At 39.4% G+C, this 23,712-nt stretch overlaps 1 pseudogene; it reads right to left on the reverse strand.

Annotated features, from left to right (window-relative positions):
- Window positions 1-400: 400 nt before the first annotated feature.
- The window catches only part of LOC129690822 (ferritin light chain 1-like), a 178,627-nt pseudogene continuing 155,315 nt past the window's right edge, over window positions 401-23,712 (reverse strand).

A 23,712-nucleotide genomic window follows, 5' to 3' on the forward strand; every position in this document is an offset into this window, starting at 1 on the left:
CAGGTGGGGAACTTTTTCAGTTGAGGTTCCCTCTTCTTAAATGACTCTAGCTGTGTCACATTGACCTAATGCCATACAGCACAACACATAAACTCAGTGATTTTCAGCCAGCGACTTTGTATTTCAAAACCATATTAACCATGTTTGTTTGTTTCTTCATTCTGTTTTCTTTTTTTTTCTTTGTTTCATGCACTCTCCAACACAGGTATTTCCCCATCCTTTCCTTTCACTTTGGGTTTCCCTATTTCAAAAGCATTGTTTTATTTTGTTCAAGACTTGGGAGGGGCTTCAGGGTGGTTACAAAGCTATCTAGTGGCTGGAGAGATTCATTCAAGTGGAAGCCTTGAGGCTGGCTGGTGCAGAGCAAAGGAAGGAGATCATAGGTAGGTGAGAAGGCCTCCTAGTTACACTTGAGAATGAGTCTGTAGAAGAGATACTCACCCAGAGATGGCTGGAGCAAGCCAGTTAGTGTTGGCTGTGGCCAAGTAGACTACTGAAGTTAGTCAGGTGGTTGTCCATCTTTTTGATGAGCTTCCCCTCCTCATCCAGGATGTGGTTCTCCAAGAAGTCACAGAGGCAGAAAGACCCCAGGGAATGAAGATCCAAGAGGGCCTGGCTATTCTCCAGGGACAAGGCAGCTTCCATGGCCTCCTGGGAAGGCCACTCATCTTGAGATGGTTCTTGCAGATCTCAGAAGAGTGCACAACTCCCTTGGTTGTTCTGCCTTCTTGATTCTTCTCCCTGGCTGATTTTTGGGAAAGTGGCCCTCACCCGCCAGGGTGACATCATCTTGATCAAAATAGTAGCCCAGAAAGGGATAGGTGTAACAGGCTTACAGGTGAAAATTGACCAGGAGGTTTGCAGCAGCTTCCACTTTTTGAAAAGGGCTTTATACTAGATTCCTGGGATGAATGTTATATATGGTAATTAATATTTATTAATAATTATCTTTTAATAATGCTGCTGTTAATCCTAAACAGCTATATACCCAAATCACCACACAAAGACTGGGTTTATTTAGTTAACCTAGAACACAATGCTGGGCAATAGTTACTCCCTCCTCAAGCCCTCATAGTTTCCTAACATTTAGATTACCCTACATTATACTTGCTTTTAGTGATATATTAGGTCCAGTCCATCTCTCCACATCATTGTTCCTAGACCTCTCCTCCAGCTCTGCTCTCCTAGCTCTCCTCTCGCCCCTTCTCCTCCTACTCATTTCCTAACCTCTGGCTTCTTCCCTCTTTCCAGTCCTCTGGCTCCTCCCTTTGCACAGCATTGTGGCTAGTTGTTTTATTTTGGCCTGTTTACACAGTTGAGACAGGATGCTCAGAGTAAGTATCACAATGCAATATCCGGATGGATACCAGAGAGTGTGTGTGTGTGTGTGGGGGGGGAGAAATCAGCATTTGAATGAACAAGGGTAAGGTATACATTTCCAAAGAACATTATACCAACAGATGAACAAAATCCATTTCTCCTAACCTCAAGGTTTCAGTAAAACTGTGCTTAGAATAATGCTGATGGGACAAGAGAGACTGGAAGCAGTTACATCAATGTCGGAGGAAAGAGGGAAGAGTAAAGCCCACATAACACATGGCAAGTAGTAATACTTGTAAAAGACACATGGGAGGAAAGAAGGAAGAAAGGTGTATTATCTTCAGTGTGATTCTGATGTCAATGCTGCATTGTATTTACATGGTGTAAGGCTGTGAGTACAGGATGAAATAAAGAACAGTACGTTTGTTCACACTGTGAATCATGAAGAATACAGAAAGTAGGAAGATGCTGAAAATGTCTCCTTATTTTTCCTGGAATTGCCCTTACAAAGAGCTACTGACACCTATTTTGAGCCAGCCATGACCCAGGTCCTCTCTCGTGCTAGATTTCTAAAGAGTTCAAATATCTCCTCTCTTAGTTTCCAGTACAATCAAAAAACAAAAGGAATGCCACATCTAGATTAAAAATGAAAATATCATAAGTCAGTAGAGAGTAAATGATGTAATCAAGTCAATAAAACCATAAAGAACAAAAATTAAGACTGTTGTTTTGGCTGTTTTTCACTTTATAATTTCTTTTTTCATCTAAAGATAGAAATATGTATGTGTCTTTACCCCATGTGGCTTTCTCTGGGGGAATCTCATAGTGTGAATTTGTGGACTTTTATTAATGTTATTGAGGGAAGACCATGTTTTGTGCAGTTGTAGAAATAGCTGGAATTTAGAGACATGTGTATGCCCATAAATTGCTCTGAAGAGAACGATGAAATAATCACTAAAACATGGAAGGTTCTCTTAGCTTCAAAACTAACTTCCTCTCTTACTGTTCTTAATGTCTCTATTTGAGATGATTTTAATCAATGATGTCACTTGACAATGTGTTTCATATAGTGGACAGAAAATAGGGGAAGGGAAGGAGGCCCAAAGGAAAAAAAAGGGGGTGAAGAAAAGAATAGAACAGCAAAATTCCAAACTATATAAAACGAAGAAAGTACGGAGCTTTTCAGAATTTTTATCCTTTTTTTATATCCTAATAAACACATGGGAGCTGATGTAAATTAATTAATCTTCATTAAGTAATATGTATTGTGTAAAAAAAAGAAACAAGTAATGTTTCTTTCTATGATATTGAATGAAACCTACAAATTTCCATGCCCTGTATCAATGACAGGGGACATTATCACAACTGAGTACCTTTGTGACAAATAGTTTGGAGGAAAAGCTTGAGAAGTATATGACAAAATAGAGCTGAAAAGTTCAATTCAATAGAATATTTTGTAGTCAAAATGTTCTAGAAAGCTACATTTTTTTTCATCTGAATAGCAAAAGTCCAAATGCAGCTACTGAACAATTTAAATGTAGTGTTACTGAGGAAAATTTTCTCTTTCTACCATTTGTTGCAGATACTGTCTGTTCTCTCATGTATATTTCTGACATCTTTGTCAATTATCAATTAGGTATAATTGTGTGGATTTACATATAGGTCCTCTATATGGTTCTATTACATTTATGTATGGAAATATTTCTGTGCCAGTTCAATGCTGTTTTCCATGGTGATACCTTCCACAGTATTCTCCCATTCCCAGGATTGTTTCTATGGCCATCAAATATTTTTTTTTTACATATGTCTATGAAGAAAGGCATTTGGTATCTTGAACCTTGAACACATATGAATTTCAGGAAATTAGAAAAGGACCAGTGAGTGAGGACATACATTTACAGAGGGTAAATTAAATATTAGAGATGAGGTCAAAGTAGAGACAGTGAATGCTATGGGCAGAAGGATAGATACATGTGGGCCATTAAGAAAATAGAAAATGAAGGTGCAGGAGAAGTGGGTTAACAAAAAGTTTGTCTGAATAAGCTGCATAGGAACCTATGATTCTATAGCAAATAAAAAATATACTAAATAGAGAGAGTAGAATATACGTGATATTAATGGTGCAGAGAATATTAAATATTAATGGTGCAGAGATCCTGGGACCTAAAGGTTTGAGTGCAAATGAGAATACAGGGCAGGACAAATGAAGGGTTGAGGCTAGCCAAAATTGAGAATGTGTAAAGAAGCCATATGAAGCCAAACTAGTTTGTAAGCTACTTAATGCTTAAAAAAAGAGCGAGAAAGAGGGAGAGAGAGAAAGAAAAAAAAAGGATGGCTGTTTAACTTCTTGAGTTCTTTATATATACTGGATATTAGCCCACTGTCAGATAGAGTTGGTGAAGATCCTTTCCCAATCTGTAGGCAGTTGTTTTCTTCTGATGACAGTGTCCTTTGCTTTACAAAAGCTTTCCAGTTTCATGAGGTCCCATTTATTGATTGTTGCTCTTAGAACCTGTGCTGTTGGTGTTCTGTTCAGGAAGTTGACTCCTGTGCCAATGAGTTCAAGGCTCTTCCCCACTTTTTTTTCTAAGAAGTTTAGTGTGTCTGGTTTTATGTTGAGTGCTTTGATCCACTTGGACTTTAGTTTTGTGCAGGATGATAAATATGGATCTATTTGCATTTTTCTACATGTAGACATCCAGTTAGATAAGTACCATTTGTTGGAGATGCTATCTTTTTTCCATTGTATGGTTTTGGCATCTTTGTCAAAACCAAGTGTCCTTAAGTGTGTGGGTTTATTTCTGGGTCTTCTATCAAATTCCTCAGCAAAAAATCAAGTAATTCAATTAAAAAAATGGGGTACAGAGCTAAACAGAGAATTCTCAATAGAGGACTATCACATGGCAGAGAAACACTTAAAGAAATGCTCAACATCCTTAGTCATCAGGTAAATGCAAATCAAAACAACCCTGATATTTCACATTACACCCATCAGAATGGCCAATATAAAAAATGCAAGTGACAACACATGCTGGAGAAGTTGTGGAGAAAGGGGAACCCCCCTCCATTGCTGGTGGGAATGTAAACTTGTACAACCACTTTGGAATTGTTTGCTTTCTCAAACAATTAGGAGTAGCACTTCCTCAAGATCCAGCTATACCACTCCTAGGCATATATCCAAAGATGCTCAAGTACACAACAAGGACATTTGCTCATCCATGTTTGTAGCAGCTTTATTTGTAGTGGTCAGTATATGGAAAAGACTAAGTTCTCCCTCAACTGAGGAAAAGATACAGAACTTGTGGCATATTTACACAATGGAATACTACTCAGCAATTAAAAACAAGGAAATCATGAAATTTTCAGGCAAATGGTGGGAACTGGAAAAGATCATCCTGAGTGAGGTATCCCAGAAGCAGGAAGACACAAAGGGTATAAGTGGACACTAGACCTGTAATATAGGATAAACATACTAAAATCTGTACACCTAAAGAAGCTTGTCAGGAAAGAGGAGTCTGGCTAAGATTCTCAATCCCTATTCAGAAAGGTAAAGAGGATGGATATAGGAGGAGGAAGAAAACAGGGAACAGGACAGGAGCCTACCACAGAAGGTCTTTGAAAGACTACCCTGCAGGATATAAAGGCAGATGCTGAGACTCATAGCCAAACTTTGAGCAGACTGCAGGGAATATTGTAAATAAGTGGGAGACCTGGAGAAGACAGGAACTCCACAAGGACAGCAACAGATCCAAAAAGTCTGGAGACAGGGCTCTTTTCTGAAAGAGCCAGCCAAGGACCAATCATGGAAATGGCCTGGAACCCCTGCACGGAGGTAGCCTATGGCAGTTCAGTGTCCAAGTGGCCTCCATAGTAATGGGGACAGGGACTGTCTCTGACATGAACTGATTGGCCTGCTCTTTGATCACCTCCCTCTGATGGCGGAGCAGCCTTACCAGGCAGGCTACAGAAGAAGACAATGCAGCCACTCCTGATGAGACCTGATAGACTAGGATCAGAGGGAACAAGAAGAGGACCTCCCTTTTCAGTGAACTGGGAGAGGGGCAAGGGTGGGGAATAGGGAGAGTGGGATTGGGAGGGGAAGAGGGAAGTAAGTATAGGGGGATACAAAGTGAATAAACTGTAATTAATAAAAATAATTGATGTAAAAATAATAAAAAAGAAAAATATATTAACAAAAAAGAATTTGAACAGGGATATCCCATGTGGATAGCACAGCTCTCAGAAGACATAGGTTATTAAAAGAAAATCACAGTGACAGGTATAGGTGACCTCCCTAGAAATAATTGGTTAGAGAGGCCCCCCAAACCAAGACAAGATGGGGTATTCCCATTTCTCTGGTTGCCAATCATAATTGGATTGTAATACTTTGTTACTGAAGACTGCATACTATGGGCGAAAAAGAAAATAACCTTGAACAGACGAGGAAGAGAACTGCTATCACCATATTAGAATGTGTTTTCAGGTTGCTGGTAAAGAGAAATATGTAAATGATTTTACACAACACTGGACTTTACATACTACAATCTGAGCTACATGCCCTTTGGTATGATAATTGCAAGACTATTTAACATCCAGTTGGACCAGCACCATTTGTTGAAGATTCTGTCATTTTTCCATTGAATGGTTTTGGCTTCTTTGTCAAAATTCAAGTATTCATAGTTGTGTGAGTTTATTTCTGGGTTTTCTATTTGGTTCCATTGATCCTCCTTTCTGTTTCTATGCCAATATCATATAGTATTTGTAACTATTGCTCTGTAGTACAGCTTGGGATTGGGGATGGAGAGACCTCCAGATGATCTGTTGTTGTACAGGATCATTTTGGAAATTCTGGGTTTTTTGTTTTTCCATATGAAGTTGAGAATTTTTCTTTCAAGGTCTGTAAATAATTGTGTTGGTGTTTTGATGGGAATTGTATTGAATCTGTAAATTGCTTTTGGCAGAATGGCCATTTTCATTATGTTAATCCTACCAATCCATGAGCACAGGAGATCTTTCCATTTTCTGATGTCTTCTTCAATTTCTTTCTTCAGAGATTTGAAGTTTTTTTTTTCAAACAGGTCTTTCACTTGCTTGGTTAGAGTCACCCCAAGGTACTTTATGCTATTAGTGGCTTTTGTGAAAGGTGTTGTTTCCCTAATTTCTCTGTCCTTTTGTCTTTGGTATACAGGAAAGCTTCTGTTTTTTTTTTTTTTTTTTTTTTGAGTTGATTTTGTATCCAGCCACTTGCTGAAGGTGTTTATAAGCTAAAGGAGTTCTCCGGTTGATTTTTTGGGGTCGCTCATATATCTTACCATATCATCTGAAAACAGTGATACTTTGACTTCTTCCTTTCCGATTTGTATCCCCTTGATCTCCTTTAGTTGTCTTATTGCTCTAGCAAGGACTTCAAGTACTATGTTGAAGAGATATGGAGACAATGGGCAGCCTTGCCTTGTTCCTGATTTCAGTGGGATTGATTTAAGTTTCTCTCCATTGAGTTTGATGTTGGCTATAGGCTTGCTGAATATTGCCTTTACTATGTTTAGGTATGTGCCCTGTACCCATGATCTCTCCAAGACTTTAAACATGAATGGGTGTTGGATTTGTCAAATGCTTTTTCAGCATCTAAAGAGACGATCATGTGGTTTTTCTCCTTCAGTTTGTTCATATGGTGGATGACATTGATGGATTTCCGTATATTGATACTACTCAGCAATTAAAAATGAGGAAATCATGAAATTTGCAGGCAAATGGTGGGAACTAGAAACGATCATCCTGAGTGAGGAATCCCAAAAGCAGAAAGACACACATGGTATATGCTCACTTATTAGACCTATAAGATAGGATAAATGTACTGAAATCTGTACACCTAAAGAAGTTAAACAAGAAAGAGGACTTGGGGTAAGATGATCAATCCTCACTTAGAAAGACAGATGGGATGGATATTGATGTAGGAGAAAACAAGTAAAAGGACAGGAGCCTACCACAGAGGACCTCTGAAAGACTCTACCTAGCAGTGTATCAAAGCAGATATTAAGACTCATAACCAAACCTTTGGCAGAGTGCAAGAAATCATATGAAAGAAGGGGGAGTTAGTAAGACCTGGAGAGGACAGGAGCTCCACAAGGACCAAATATATCAAGGCACAGGGGTCTTTCATGAGACTGTTTATCCAACCAAGGACCATGTATGGATATAAACTAGAACCCCTGCCTGGGTATAGCCCATGGTAGCTCAGTATCCACATGGGTTCTCTAGTAAGGGGAACAGGGACTATTTCTGAAATGAAGTCAGTGGCGAGCTCTTTGACCTTCCTGTCCCTCCCTCCTGAGGGAGGAGCAGCCTCAATAGGCCACAGAAGAGGACTGATAAGCTAGGGTTAGATGGAAGGGGAGGAGGTCCTCCCCTATCAGTGAACTTGGAAAGGGGCATGGGAGAAGATGAAGGAGGGAGGGTGGATTGGGAGGGAATGAAGGAGGGGGCTACGGCTGGGATACAAAATAAATAACCTCTGATTAATATAAAAGACAAAATTAAAAAAAGACTATTTAATAGGATAACCAAGTCTCTCTTCATTGATTTTGAAGCCTATTCCTGAGAAGGGAATTCATTCTTTGTATTATCAACATGATCAAAGCCCATGGTTAGGAAGCCATAGGTCCTTGGGGGAAAAACTATTGTTGTTTTCCTAAGTGATTTAGTTGTCAAAATCCCTTCTAAATGTGTACTTATAACCACTATCTATGCTGCTCTCAACCTTGGTCAGAGAAGCTTCTTGTTACAGAGGATAGCACTTAATGTAATAACTGCTCAAATCCTGAAAATAAGTGCTATGACTGCTCAACCATAGATGTGACATACAAATCACCTTCTGCACTGCAAATCTAATCATGAAAGAGGATGAAGAAAGCATGTAAGAGCCGGGTGATGGTGGGAATATGAAAAAAAAAAATGCTGGGCTGGCTCCAACAAGTAAACCGCTTTTACACATATGGTGTGACAGGAGTTGTGGTAACCAGCACAAGACTTCCACGTAGAGTTGGGAGAGTCTGACAATGCCCCATTCCTATGCGAGAAGCTATCAGCAGATGATGGCTACTGAGGGAGTATTTGTGACAGGCTTTTTCCAAGGATAAACAACACATATCTTCTCACCCCAGGTAAGGAAGTTACAAAAGACCAAAGTATGATACCACCAAATTCCACCTTGGTGAACCAAAGATAATTACAAGAATATGGGTGAGGGGTTACTTATAGATTCAGAATTGACTTAAAGGCAGTTGCATTTCAAAAGCACCCCCCACCCCCCAAAAAAAAGCATTCGTAAAAGCTCCCAAAAGATGGGAACCTAGAGCACATTGCTCAGGCCACAGGCAACACATGCTGAACACAGTCCTTTTCAAATGACTCAGTCTATTCTACCAGGCAGCTTGGTTGTCTTCCAGGCACTTGGTCTTGATTCAGTCTTTTTTGCACCATGCTTCATCTGAGAGCAACTTTTTTTTTCATAGTGTGTCATTATTATTATTATTATTATTATTATTATTATATTACAATTTGTTAACTTTGTATCCTGGCCATGACTCCCTTCCTTGTCTCCTCCAAATCCCATCCTCCCTCCTTCTTCTCTGCCTCTGCCTCTCCCCTAGTCCACTGATAGGGAAGGTCTTCCTCCCCTTCTATCTGACTCTAGCCTACAGGTCTCATCAGGACTGGCTGCACTGTCTTTCTCTGTGGCTTGGCAAGGCTTCACCTCCCAGAGGGAGGTGATCAGAGAGCCTGTCACTGACTTCACGCTGGAGCCAGTCCGGGCTCACCTCACTAAGGAACCCACTTGGAAACTGAGTCTATGGGCTACATCTGAACAGAGACTCATAGCCAAATTTTGGGCAGAATGCATGGAATTTTATGAAAGAAAGGGGAGATAGAAAAACTTGAAGGGGACAAGAGCTCCAAAAGGAGAACAACAGAGCCAAAATGAAACAAAAACAAAACAAACAAACAAACAAAAAACTGGACCCTAGGGACCCTTCAGAGACTTATATCCCACCAAGGACCATTCAAGGAGAGGACCTGAAAGTGACTCTTAGACTATATTGTTTATTCTCTGGAGAAAGAAATTTAGTGAATCTGGTCAGTTTCAGGGACTTCCTTAACTATTTTGGATTGTTTATATTCTGTGTTAAGGATATTCCAGGCAGGATGAAATGTTTCAGTCTCCAAGGAAACAGTTACAGAACAAGAGGGAAAGTCAGCTTTGTTTGGAAGAAGAGGACATCCATGAGTAGCTTGCTAGAGCGGAACGGTAACCTTACATGCTGTGTGCATATGGGCAGCAATTAGTTTATTTAGCATGTTTTAAAGTAAAATGGCATGAAGTTGGGTGGAATATGAGAGGTATGGGGGGGGAAGGTTGGGCATAGAGGAGGATCTGAAGGAAGGGAGAAAGGGAGGAAAGAAGTGGGTATGGATATGCTCAATATATATTGTTCTGCATGTATAAAAATTAAAGGTAACACAAATAAAAATATATCCTAATTTAGGTATTAAAAAAAAACAAATTTGGTTATCTTTGTGAAAGCAGAATGTGAGAAGGCTTAAGGTTAATCAGCTTGTATTTGACTAAGTCAGAACTCAGAATATAAAACTTCCACCCATATCTGAAGCCCACCCCTGGCTGGTGATTTTACAGGATCTGTGGATAGCTAGTAACACCTGCAGTGTGAGAGCTAAGATGAATTATTTTGTGTTGTGTCTGAGAAAAAGTGATAGAAACAACTGTGTTGGGGGTAAAATTGGCTTCCAAGTCAGGAAGTAATTTAAGTGCTAAATACTAGCATTAATTTCTGAACTGCTCTGTATTTTCTGTCCATAAGTTGAATTCCTAAAGTTCAGTCTTTGAATCAAGACACTTATTCATGTGTGAGAATATTCCTAGAAATATTCCTAGAAATGCATGAGTCAAATATATCCCTAAATAAGCGGTTTCTCTTTAATAGAACTGTTACAAAAATAACAATAATTAAAATGCAGTTAACTTTTAAATAAACATCAAGAAGCTTCTTTATTTTTATTTTTTATATTAGTTACAGTTTATTTACTTTGAATCTGGGCTGTAGCCCCTCCCTCATTCCCTCTCAATCAAACCCTCCCTGCCTCATCTCCTACTGCCCCTCTCTAAGTCCAGTGATAGGGGAGGTCCTCTTCCCCTTCCATTTGACCCTAGCTTATCTGATATCTTCAGGACTAGCTGCAAAGTCCTTCTCTGTGGCCTAGCAAGGCTGCTCCTCCCTCGCCTGGGGGGTGAGGGGAGGTGAAGTCAAAGAACCAGCCATTGAGTTCATGTCAGAAATACTCCCTGTTCCCCTTACTAGGGTAACCCAGTAGGATGCTAAGCTGCCATGGGCTACGTCTGAGTAGGAGTTTTAGGTTATATCCATGCATGGTCCTTGGTTGGAGAATCAGTCTCAGAAAAGACCCCTGTGCCCAGATATATTTGGCTCTTGTCCTCTCCAGGTCTTACTAACCCTCCCCCCCTTCTTTCATATGATTCCCTGTATTCTACCCAAGGTTTGGTTATGAGTCTCAGTATCTGCTCTGATACACTGCTAGGAAGAGTCTTTCAGAGGCCCTTTTGGTAGGGTCCTGTACTGTTTCTTGTTTTTTCCTACTTCCAATGTCCACCCATTTGTCTTTCTAAGTAAAGGTTGATCATCTTACCCTGGGACCTCATTATTGTTTAGCTTCTTAGGTGTACAGATTTTAGTATGTTTATCCTATGTTATATGTCTAGTATCCACTTATAAGTGAGTATATCCCATATGTGTCTTTCTACTTCTGGGATACCTCACTCAGAATGAAATTTTATAGGTCCCACCATTTACCTGCAGATTTCATGATTTCCTTGTTTTTAATTGCTGAGTAGTATTCCATTGTGTAAATATGCCATAAGTTCTGTATCCATTATTCAGTTGAGGGATAACTTGGCCGTTTCTAGATACTGGCCATTACGAATAAAGTTGCTACAAACATGGTTGAGCAAATGTCCTTGTTGTGTACTTGAGCATCTTTTTGGATGTATGTCTAGGAGTGGTATAGCTTGATCTTGAGAAAGTGCTATTCCTAATTGTTTAAGAAAGCACCAGACTTTTTTTTTTCTTTCTAGCCGATTTAATGTGTCTGGTTTTATGTTGAGGTCTTTGATCCACTTGGACTTCAGTTTTGTGCAAGGTGATAAGTATGGATCTATTTTCATTTTTCTACATGTAGACATCCAGTTGGACCAGCACCATTTGTTAAAGATGCTATCTTTTTTCCATTGTATGGTTTTGGCATCTTTGTCAAAAATCAGGTGTCCGTAAGTGTGTGGGTTTATTTCTGGGTCTTCTGTTCGATTCCATTGATCCACCATTCTGTTTCTATGCCAGTACCATGCAGTTTTTATAACTGTTGCTCTATAGTACAGCTTGAGATCAGGGATGGAGATACCTCCAGAAGATCTTTTATTGTAGAGGATTGTTTTAGCAATTCTCGGTTTCTTGTTATTCCATATGAAGTTGAGAATTTTTCTTTCCAGGTCTGTAAAGAATTGTGTTGGCAATTTGGTGGGAATTGCATTAAATCTGTAGATTGCTTTTGGTAAAATGGCCATTTTTACTATGTTAATTCTGCCAAGCCATGAGCATGGGAGATCTTTCCATCTTCTCATATCTTCCTCTAATTCTTTCTTCAGAGACTTGAAATTTTTTACATACAAGTCTTTGACTTCCTTGGTTAGGGTTACACCAAGGTACTTTATGTCATTTGTGGCTATTGTGAATGGTGTTGTTTCTCTAATTTCTTTCTCAGTCCTTTTGTCTTTTGTATACAGGAGTGCTACTGATTTTTTTGAAAAAAAAGTGGGAAATACCCTAGAACTCATTGGTACAGGAGAAAACTTCCTGAACAGAACACCAACAGCACAGGCTCTAAGAGCAACAATCAATAAATGGGACCTCATGAAATTGAAAATCTTCTGTAAAGCAAAGGACACTGTCATCAAAACAAAGCGACTGCCTACAGATTGGGAAAGAATCATCACCAACCCTTTATCTGACAGAGGACTCATATCCAATATATATAAAGAACTAAACAAGCTGAAAAGCAACAAACCAAGTAATCCACTTAAAAAATGGGGAACAGAGCTAAAGAGAGAATTCTCTGTAGAGGAATATCGAATGGCAGAAAAGCACTTAAAGAAATGCTCAACCTCATTAGCCATTAGGGAAATGCAAATCAAAACAACCATGAGATTTCACCTTACACCCATCAGAATGGTCAAGATGAAAAACTCAAGGGACAACACATGCTGGAGAGGTTGTGGAGAAAGAGGAACCCTCCTCCACTGCTGGTGGGAATGTAAACTGGTACAACCACTCTGGAAATCAATCTGGCGCTTTCTCAAACAACTAGGAATAGCGCTTCCTCAAGATCCAGCCATACCACTCCTAGGCATATACCCAAAAGAGGCACAAGTACACAAAAAAGACATTTGCTCAACCATGTTTGTAGCAGCTTTATTTGTAATAGCCAGAAGCTGGAAACAACCCAGATGCCCCTCAACTGAAGAATGGATGCAGAAACTGTGGTACATCTATACAATGGAGTATTACTCAGCAATGAAAAATAAGGAAATCATGGAATTTGCAGGTAAATGGTGGGACCTGGAAAGGACCATCCTGAGTGAGTTGTCCCAGAAGCAAAAAGACACGCATGGTATATACTCACTCATATAAACATACAATATAGAATAAACCCACTAAAATCTGTACATCTAAACAAACTAAGCAAAAGAGAGGACCCTAACTAAAATGTTCAATCCCCATCCTGAAAGGCAAAGAGGATGGACATCAGAAGAAAAAGAAAATAGGAAACAACCTAGGAACCTGCTACAGAGGGCCTCTGAAAGCCAGAAGAAAACAGGAAACAACCTTGGAACCTGCCACAGAGGGCCTCTGAAAGCTTCTGCAGTATAGACTGTCAAAGCAGATGCTGAGCCTGATGGCCAACTGATGGGCAGAGTGAATGGAATTTTATGTAAGAAGTGGGAAATAGTAAGAGCTGGAGGGGAGGTGAACTCCACAAGGAGAGCAACAGAACAAGATAATTTGAACACAGGGAACTTCCCAGAGACTCATACTCCAACCAAGGACTTCGTGGAGATGACCTGGAACCCCTGCACAGGTGTAGCCCATGGCAGTTCAGTGTCCAAGTGGGTTACATAGTAATGGGAAGATGGACTGCCTCTGACATAATCTGATTGGCCTGCTCGTTATTCACTTCCCCCTGAGGGGGGAGCAGCCTTATCAGGCCACAGTAGAGAACAATGCAGCCACTTTTGATGAGAACTGATAGACTAAGATCAGAAAGGAGAGGAGAACCTCCCCTATCAGTGAACTTGGGGAGTGGCATGCATGCAGAAAGGGGAGGGAGGGTGGGATCAGGAGGGGAGGAGGGAGGGGCTTATGGGGGGATACAAAATGAATAAACTGTAATTAATAAAAAATTAAAAAAAAAGAAAGCACCAGACTGATTTCCAAAGTGGTTGTACAAGTTTACATTCCCAACCCTTTCCACAACTTCTCCAGTGTGTGTTGTCATTTGAGTTTTTTGATCTTAGCCATTCTGATGGGTGTAAGGTGAAATCTCAGGGTCATATTGATTTGCATCTCCCTGATGACTAAGGATGTTGAGCATTTCTTTAAGTGTTTCTCTCATTCTATATTCCTCTACAGAGAATTGTCTCTTTATCTCTGCACCCAATTTTTTAATTGGATTACTTAATTTGTTGCTTTTTAACTTCTTTAGTTCAAAGTATCACTGTTCTCAGATGATAATGATAGTATACATGAGCAACCTGAAAAATTCAACCAGAGAACTCCTTCAGCTGATAAACACCTTCAGCAAAGTGGCTAGATACAAAATTAACTCAAAAAAATGAGAAGCCCTCCTGTATACCAAAGACAAAAGGGCCGAGAAAGAAATGAAAGAAAAACACCCTTCACGATAGCCACTAAAAACATAAAGTACCTTGGTATGACTCTAACGGAGCAAGTAAAAGACCTGTTTTGAAAAAAAAAAAAAATTCAAGTCTCTGAAGAAAGAATTTGAAGAAGATATCAGAAGATGGAAAGATCCCATGCTCATGGATCAGTAGGATTAACATAGTGAAAATGGCCATTCTGCCAAAAGCAATCTACAGATTCAATGAAATTCCCAACAAAATATCAACACAATTCTTTACAGACCTTGAAAGAAAAATTCTCAACTTCATATGGTATAACAAGAAACCCAGAATCGCTAAAACAATCCTCAGCAATAAAAAATCTTCTGGAAGTATCTCCATCCCTTATCTCAAGCTATACTATACAGCAACAGTAATAAAAACTGCATGGTACCGGCATAGAACCCGACTGGTGGATCAATGGAATTGAATAGAAGACCCTGAAATAAAACCACATACTAATGGACACCTGATTTTTGACAAAGATGCCAAAAACATACAATGGAAAAAACATAGCATCTCCAACAAATGGTGCTAGTCTAACTGGATATCTACCTGTAGAAAAATGCAAATAGACCCATACTTATCACACTGCACAAATCTAAAGTTCAAGTAGATCAAAGACCTTAATGTAAACCAGACATACTGAACGGCTTAGAAGAAACAGTGGGGAAGAGCCTTGAACTCATTGGCAAAGGAGTGAACTTCCTTCACAGAACATCAACAGCACAGAGTCTAAGATCAATAATCAATAAATGGGACCTCATGAAAGTGAAAAACTTCTGTAAAGCAAAGGACCCTGTCGCCAAAATGAAACAACTGCTTACAGATTGGGAAAAGATCTTCACCAAACCTGTATCTGACAGATGGCTAATATCCAGAATATATAAAGAACTCAAAAAGGTAAACAACAAAAAATGAAGTAACCCAATTAAAAAATGGGGTTCAGAGCTAAACAGAGAATTCTCAACAGAGGAATATCAAATGGCAAAGGAACACCTAAAGAAATGCTTGATGTCCTTAGTCATCACAGAAATACAAATCAAAACAACCCTTAGAATTTACCTTACACCCATGAGAATGGCTAAGATCAAAAACTCAAGTGACAACACATGCTGGAGAGGATGTGGAGAAAAGGACACCTTCCTCCATTGCTGGTGGCAATGTAAACTTGTACAACCACTTTGGAAATCAATCTGGTACTTTCTCAGACAATTAGAAATAATGCTATCCTAATATCCAGCTATACCACTCCCAGGCATATATCCAAAAGATGCTCAAATATACAAGGACATTTGCTCAACCATGTTCATAGCAGCTTTATTCGTAATAGCCAGAACCTGGAAACAACCCAGATGCCCCTCTGTCGGGGAATGGATACAGAAACTGTGGTACATTTACACAATGGAATACTACTCAGCAATTAAAAACAAGGAAATGATGAAATTTGCAGGCAAATGATGTGACCTATAAAAGATCATCTTGAGTGAGGTATCCCAGAAGTAGAAAGACATACAGGGTATTTCCTCACTTATAAGTGGATATTAGACATATGATGTAAGATAAATATACTAAAATCTGTACACCTAAAGAAGCTAATCAAGATGGAGGACTCTGGCTAAGATGCTCAATCCTCATTCAGAAAGGCAAAGAGGATGGACATCAGAAGAGCAGAAAACAGGGAACAGGACAGGTGCCTCTGAAAGACTCTACCCTGCAGATTATCAAAGCAGATGCTGAGACTCACAGCTAAACTTTGGGCAGTGTGCAGGGAATCTTATGAAAGATGGGGGAGCTAGAAAGAAGTGGAGGGGACAAGAGCTCCACAAGGAGAGCAACAGAACCAAAATATCTGGACACAGGAGTGTTTTCTGAGACTGATACTCCAACCAAGGACCATTCATGGAGATAAACTAATGCAGGTTACACCCTGCACTGGTGTAACCCAGGGCAGCTCAATGTTCAAGTGGGTTCTCTAGCAATAGGAACAGGGACTGTCCCTGACATAAACTGACTGGCCTGCTCTTTGATAACCTTCCCCTCAGTGGGGGGGCGGGGGGGGGGATGCAGCCTTAACAGGCCACAGAGAAAGACAATGCAACCTCTCCTGATGAGACCTGAGAGGCTAGGGTCATATGGAAGGGAGGGAGCACCTCCCCTATCAGTGAACTGGAGAAGGGCCATGAGTGGAGAAGAGGGAAAGGGGTGAAACTGGGAGGGGAAGAGGGAGAGAGCTACAGGTGGGATACAAATGGAATAAACTGTAATTAATAAAAATAAAATATTATAATAAAAAGGAGAAAAGGAAAAGAGAGAGAGAGAGAGAGAGAGAGAGAGAAAGGATACTAAAAGATCCTTTTCTGATCCTCTCAAGAGTGTGAAGCCTTTCTCCAAGTTAGTAAATCGAACTTATTTTCACAGAAGAAAACTTAGCAAGTGTTTGGTTTCTGAGAAGCCAGAAAATTATCTCTTCAAAGGAAAAATGCACTGCCTGGAGTTAAGGGCGTTTCTTTTTCTCAACCTGTGGATCAAGACCCACAGGTTGAGAATCACAGATTTATATAGTTTATTACATTTATTGACTTCTGTATGTTAAGCTGTCCCTAAATCTCTGTGATAAAGCCAACTTGTTTTGAGTGGATAATCTTCTAGATGTAAGTCTATATTCGGTTTGCAAACATGATATATAGGGTTTTTTTTTAATCTATGCTTATAAGAGATATTGGCCTGTCACTCTCTTTTCTTTTCCTTTTATATTTATGTTGTTACCTGGTTTTAGTATTAGAGTGAAACTGCTTTCATAGAAGGAGCTTGAAAGTATACTTTCTGCTTATAATTTTTTGATAATTTAGCAAATGTTGGTTATAAATTTTCTTTGAAAGTCTGATAGAATTGTGCTGACAACTCATGTGGGTCTGGACTCTTTCAGTCAGAAAGCTTTTTATTACTCTTTTAATCCCCTTATGTGTTATGGATGTTTAAATAATTGATGGCTGTTTAAATCATTGATCTCTTCTTGGTCTAACTTTGGTGGATTTGCTGAATTTATAAATTCACCCATTTCTTTTAGATTTTCTAAGTTAGTAGACTTTAAATATTCTGATATTCCCACCAGGAATGGAGGAAGGTTCCCCTTTCTCCACATCTCTCCAGCATGTGTTGTCACTTTTGTTTTTGATCTTAGCCATTCTGATGGGTGTAAGGAGAAATCTCAGGGTCGTCTTGATTTGCATTTCCCTGATGACTAAGGACATTGTGCACCTTATCTTTGAGTGTATGATGTTTCTTGTAGGCAATACTCATTGAGTTTTGTTTCTAATTCGGGTAAAATAAATCTTTCATTAAGAGAGTTGAGGCCATTAATACTTCAAGCTGTTATTGAAAGGTATGTGATAATTGTATTTTTTGTTGCTGTTTTTTTTTCTTTTTGTACTCTTAGTCCTATTATGTGTTTCAGTAATTATAACTTCATTTATTTTCTTTCTATAGTCTTGAATAAGGTTATTCCTCCACTCAGACTGCAGTATTGCTTCCAGTGTTCTCTGTGGCACCTTTTTGATAGATGTGAATTCTTTCTTCTTGTTCATAGCATGTGAAGTTTTCTTTCTTTTTGAACTATGACCAGCTTTTCTGGTTACAGTAGTATGAGGCGGTATCCATAGCATTTCAGAACTTGAAGTGCACTATTCCAGACTTTTCTGGCTTTTAAGGTTTCCATTGAGAAATTAGCTGTTATTCTGATAGAGACTCCTTTATATATGACTTGTATTTTTTCTCTTGCTACTTTAACTACCCTCTCGTTCTTCTATAGGTTCAAAGTTTTAATTATAATATACTGTGGGGAGTTTCTTTTCTGGTAAAATCTATTTGGAGTTTCTGATTCTTGCAGCTCTTTTGGTGTGTCCTTTCCTTAATTTGAAGAAATTTTCTTCTATAAAATTTTTGATAATCTGGTCTGCACCATTTACCTGGCATTCTTCTCTTTCATCTTGGCCTAGATTTCAAACATTTCTCATTTTCATGGTGTCCCACAGATCTTTTTGAAAATTTATTTCATACTCTTTGCTTAAGTGTCTCTATTTCTGTACTTTAAGTCTTAGTATTTGATGTACTCCTTTTTCTACCAAAAGGTGCTATTCCGCATTATTAACTAGGTTATTGAGTTTTTCAATTTCATCTTCTTTTCAGCTAGAGTTCTCTTAAATCCTTCTATCATTTTCTGAATTTAGTTTTAAAAGATTGAATTATCTTCATCCTTTCATTCAGCTATGTATTTCTGCATTTTTTGGATAAGATTCAGGCATCTTATTTGTATCCTCTATGTTTATGAAGCTATTTTCTCATGTTTAATTTAAACTCTTCAAATTCATTGATAAAGTTAATAACTACTTTTTATTGATTTAATATTAATTACAATTTATTCACTTTGCACCCCATTAATGTCTGCCTTAGACTTGACTTTATCCCACATGTGTTACAGTTGCTGAGATTTCATTTCCATTTCTAATAACACAACTTGATACAGAGTGTCTTTCTATATTCCTTGAGGACAAAATATAAACAAAGGATGATTTAATCCATCTAGAAGAATCATGTCTATTTGTGTGAATGAACTCTTGCAATAAAAGTCCAAAGATATAAATCATATTTTCATGAAATGTTTATAAATACCTATTAATTTTAAACAGTGTGCTAATTTCTAAAGACACAGTAATTAAACACATGCGTACATGTTGCCAGTTCAGAATTCTCAATCAATAGGACCCAATGAAAAACCTAAATAAAACCTGGAGCTTTCAAGTGACAGAGATTTGCATTTGACATGGCCTCCACATCACAACAGTTTTTAAGACTATAAATATGGGAAATACGTGTATGTGACCATAGCATCTCTAGCCCTAATTTCATCTCCGAGGTGAAAACAATTTGAATTATCCCTATAGAAGTTTGCATTTAAAAAATGAGAGCTCACAGGGTATATACTCACTCAAAAGTGAATAATAGATATATAATATAGGATTACATGCTAAAATCTGTACGCCTAAAGAAACTAATCAAGAAAGAAGACTCTGGCTAAGATGCTCAATCCCCACTCAGAAAGGCAAAAAGGATGGACATCAGAAGAGGTAAAAAACAGGGAACAAGACAGGAGCCTACCAAAGAGGGCCTCTGAAAGGCTCTACCCTGCAGGGTATCAGAACAGATGCTGAGACTTATAGCCAAACTTTGGACAGAGTGCAGGGAATCTTCTGAAACAAGGGGGAGATGATAACATCTGGAGAGTACAGGAGCTCCACAAGGAAAGCAACAGAACCAAAAAATTTGGGCACAGGGGTATTTTCTGAGACTGATACTCCAACCAAGGACCATGCAAGGAGATAACCTAGAACTGCTGCACAGGTGTAGCCCATGGCATTTTAGTGTCCAAGTGGGTTCCATAGTAATGGGAACAGGGACTGTCTCTGACATGAACTGATTGGCCTGCTCTTTGATCACCTCCCCCTGAGGAGAGAGCAGCCTTACCAAGCCACAGAGAAAGACAATGCTGCCACTCCTGATGAGACCTGATAGACTAGGATCAGAGGAAGGAGAGGAGGACATCCCTCATTAGTGGACTTGGGGAGGTACATGGGTGGAAAAGGGGGAGTGAGAATGGGATTGGGAGGGCAGGAGGGAGTGAGCTACAGGGGGGATACAAAGTGAATAAACTGTAATAATAAAAATTAAAAAAATAAAAAATGATAACTCTTATGAGGAACTTGACTGTTATCAAGCCCTTAACAAATGACTCTTGTGTTTCTATTTCCTTCTCCTTGGACTACTCACTTCAGTTTCCTGGGTTTCAATTGCCTCGCACATCAGTGGCGTTTATAAAAAAACAAAACAACAATAAAAAAGTCTATACTTTTATTTCATCTGATTTTTCATGTTAAGAATAATTCACAGTTCCACTAATCTATGTTTTCCTAAAGTGAACCAAAAGTTCTTGTATAAATCAAACCTAACCAAAAGCAAAACAAAATAAACCAAGAGATAAGAACAAGAGCACAAAACAAAAGTATGGATTTTCTCCTTACTACAAAGATCCTGTGCTCCAAACTCATCATTGTCTGGGTCAATGTGCTTCCTGTTACTAAGGCGACAGAGTTTATTTACAAGAGGAGCACAGCTTTAGCCATTTTAAAAAAGAAAATGTAGAGACAGACTGTACTCTACTAAGGGGAGGAAAAAAAACCCCACAAGTGCATCTGGGAAGGCTTGTTCTGACAGAGCCTTTAATTCCAAGAGCAGTATCATCTGGGAGTACAGCAAAACTGGACTTAATTTCATATTTGGCTTGAAGATGAAAAATCTCCACTTTCTTTAACTTGGTAAGGATCCCAGTGCAGCAATGTGCATTTATAAGACGAGCAAGTGAAACACAAGTGATTTTTTTCTTTTTTCTTTTTTTTTTTTTTTTTTTACTCTTGAGTCTTCTGTTGATTTGGAGTCTTACAAGTACAGGAAGGGAAGAGCGCTTACCAGTGGATTCCTAGCAACACACAGATCACAGATGTGCTTGTAGGAATTGCTGGTCCTGAAGTAGGCAGATAGTGAGGCTTGTCCACATGAATAGAGCTTTGATCTGGAATGAGGTCCAAGGTTAAAGATTTGTATCAGTGAAATTTCGACTTTTCACATTTGGCACTGATAGCAAACAGTAACAAACAAGCTGGGAATCACAGTACCTACCCCATGTGGACAGAGATCCTTTTGCATAAGTTAGAGTCATTGCTTCCTACACAGTTTGGGGGGTCTAGATCACCAGGGAAGCAAATTTAACCTCTGCCCTTCCCATCCCACCCCAAGAACTTAAGTCTGCTTTGAGTTTATGACTTGAACCACTTTTTGCTTTCCACCTACCTGGTCATCATAGGCTGCTCAGAACTGATAATATCATCTCCCAATAGAAGTGACTGGTACTATGCATATAAACAAATTTTAGATATTATAAAACATGGCAATATGGGAAAATTATACTATAAGTGAACAGATATCACTTTTAGAAGGAGGTAAATTGAAGAAAGCAATGTATTTATAAGTAAAAAAAGAAGCTAGAGGAGTTTTTTTTTCCCAGAAACTCTGCTTTACAGAGAGAATGAAAACCCCTTTGACAGAAGAGAAGAATACAGAGAGAAATTTGAATCTTCAAAATGGAAGAAGGGTTAGTAGCAAATGTTTAAGGTAAAAATAGATGATACTTGAGAAGCTAGAGCCAGATGGCGTGGAAGGAGGGGCTTCTGCTTTCAGTGGACTAAGGAAAGGGGATGGGGGGAAGAGGGAGGTAGGGTAGGACGGGGAAGAGATGAAGGAGGGGGCTATAATTGGAATATACAATGAAAAAATTGAAAAAATAAAGATTATTTTCCCTTCCAATTATTTGATTTACTAATGACTATTTAAGGCAAATTTATGCCATGATATCATGAGGATAATGACTAGTACAAAAATTTGAGCAACCCAGGTTCTGGCAGGCACTCAGTTGCCAGCCCAGAGCCACACACCTGCATGCTCTGATCACCATCCCAGACTGAACTGTTGGCACCGCAACACCAAAGACTGAGATTTCCAGTGAAGATAAAACCTCACAGTGTAGCAAGCACTTGGGACTGACCTCAGATCACAAAGACAATCCCTGGAAAAGGACCCAGGTTCTGGCAGGTGCTCAGCCACCAGCCCAGAGACCTGCCTGGCACCTGACTCACCATCCCAGACAGAACTGTGAGCCCAAGGGCACCAGAGACTGGTTTTCGCTGTCTGGAGGAAAGCCCAAGGTGAGGGAAATATTAGGCCTGACCTCAGGACACTCAGCCACTCCATCCCCACCCTCTGAAAAGTTCTCTGGAAAAGTTCCCAGCTTCCTACAGGCACCAGCTGCCAGTGTGGAGGCACTTGCCTGTGTGTTCTGCTCACCATCCCAGACTAAACGGTGGACCCCTAATCACCACAGATTGATCTTCTTGTCGGGAGGAAACCCCACGGTGGGGGAAACAGCTCTGACCTCAGGACACCCAGCTCAAGAAAAGTTTCAGGGTGTCCGTAGGCTCCAGGCTCTACCTTCCAGCTGCATGCATGAGCACTTCGCTCACCTCCCACTGATTACCACTTATGTACTGCGGCACAGAGCTCCAACCTCAGAACTACAGAAGCCTGGGATCCAGGGGATCAGTCCCAGACACTGTACAAAGGCACAACCTAGCTCCCTAGATGAACTGACTAAACCATGGGGCTCCCTGGTTCTTCAAGAGGGCTGCACTCAGAAAACAGTATAAGAGCAGCAGCAGCAGCCTACTAAATTCAGAGCAAGAAATCCAGCAGAAGGGCAGCTATCTACAGGATTCCTCCTGGTGAGAGGAGAGCCTCCCTGACTACCAACAACCACAGTTACCACACAGGTCCATATATAGACCTGGGGTGAGCTGTGGCAATTCCCAAGAAGCACTGGCCATATGGTGATAATACCTAAAAAGCTGAGAAAGCCCCCTTCAGGAACAACCATCTTCCTGCAAAAGGGATTCTCCCCACCCCAGAATTCCAGGAATTAACAGAAATTAATAGCCAACACCTTGAGACAGCAAGATGGGTAGAGGACAGCAAAAAAGCAAAACCAACAAAAGCAAAAGCAATATGGCATCTCCCGAACCCAGTTATCCAGGGGTAAGCAGCCCTGGATACCGTATCATAAACAACACTCACAAAGATAACCTTATATCTATGCTTATGAAGAGGATAATAAGGAAACAAATAAAATGCATAAAGAATTAGAGGAAGTTAAAGTCAAACAGAGTATGGTCATCCACAAGGAAACATAGGAAGACGAAGCCAAACATTTTGTGTCCTTCAGAGAGGAAATAATTAGGTCAATGAAAGAAATAAATGAAACAGAGGATTATTCAAACAAACAGGTAGAGGAACAAAAAAAAAAAAAACAAAAATACAGTCAGACAGGTGAAGAAAATCATTAAAAGAGTTCAAGATCTTAAGACAGAATTGCAAAAATTAAAGAAAATACAAACAGAGGAAATCATGCAAAGAACCTAGGGAATGAAACAGGAACTAGAGAGGTAAACATAATCAATGGACTACAAGAGATGGAAGAAAGAATCTCAGGTGTGAAAGATACAATGGAAGAAATCAAAGTATCCATCAAAGAAAATGTTAAATCTAAAAAATTCCGGACACAAACCATCTACGAAATCCAAGACAACATGAGAAAACGAAACCAAATAACAGTAAGAATAGAAGAAAAAGAAGATTCCCCTCTCTAAGGCCTAGAAAATCTTTTCAACAAAAACATAGAAGAAAATTTC

This window comes from Psammomys obesus, unplaced genomic scaffold (assembly GCF_907164565.1).
Source record: "Psammomys obesus unplaced genomic scaffold, mPsaObe1.curated_primary_1811, whole genome shotgun sequence".
In the NCBI taxonomy this organism is placed as follows: Eukaryota; Metazoa; Chordata; class Mammalia; order Rodentia; family Muridae; genus Psammomys; species Psammomys obesus.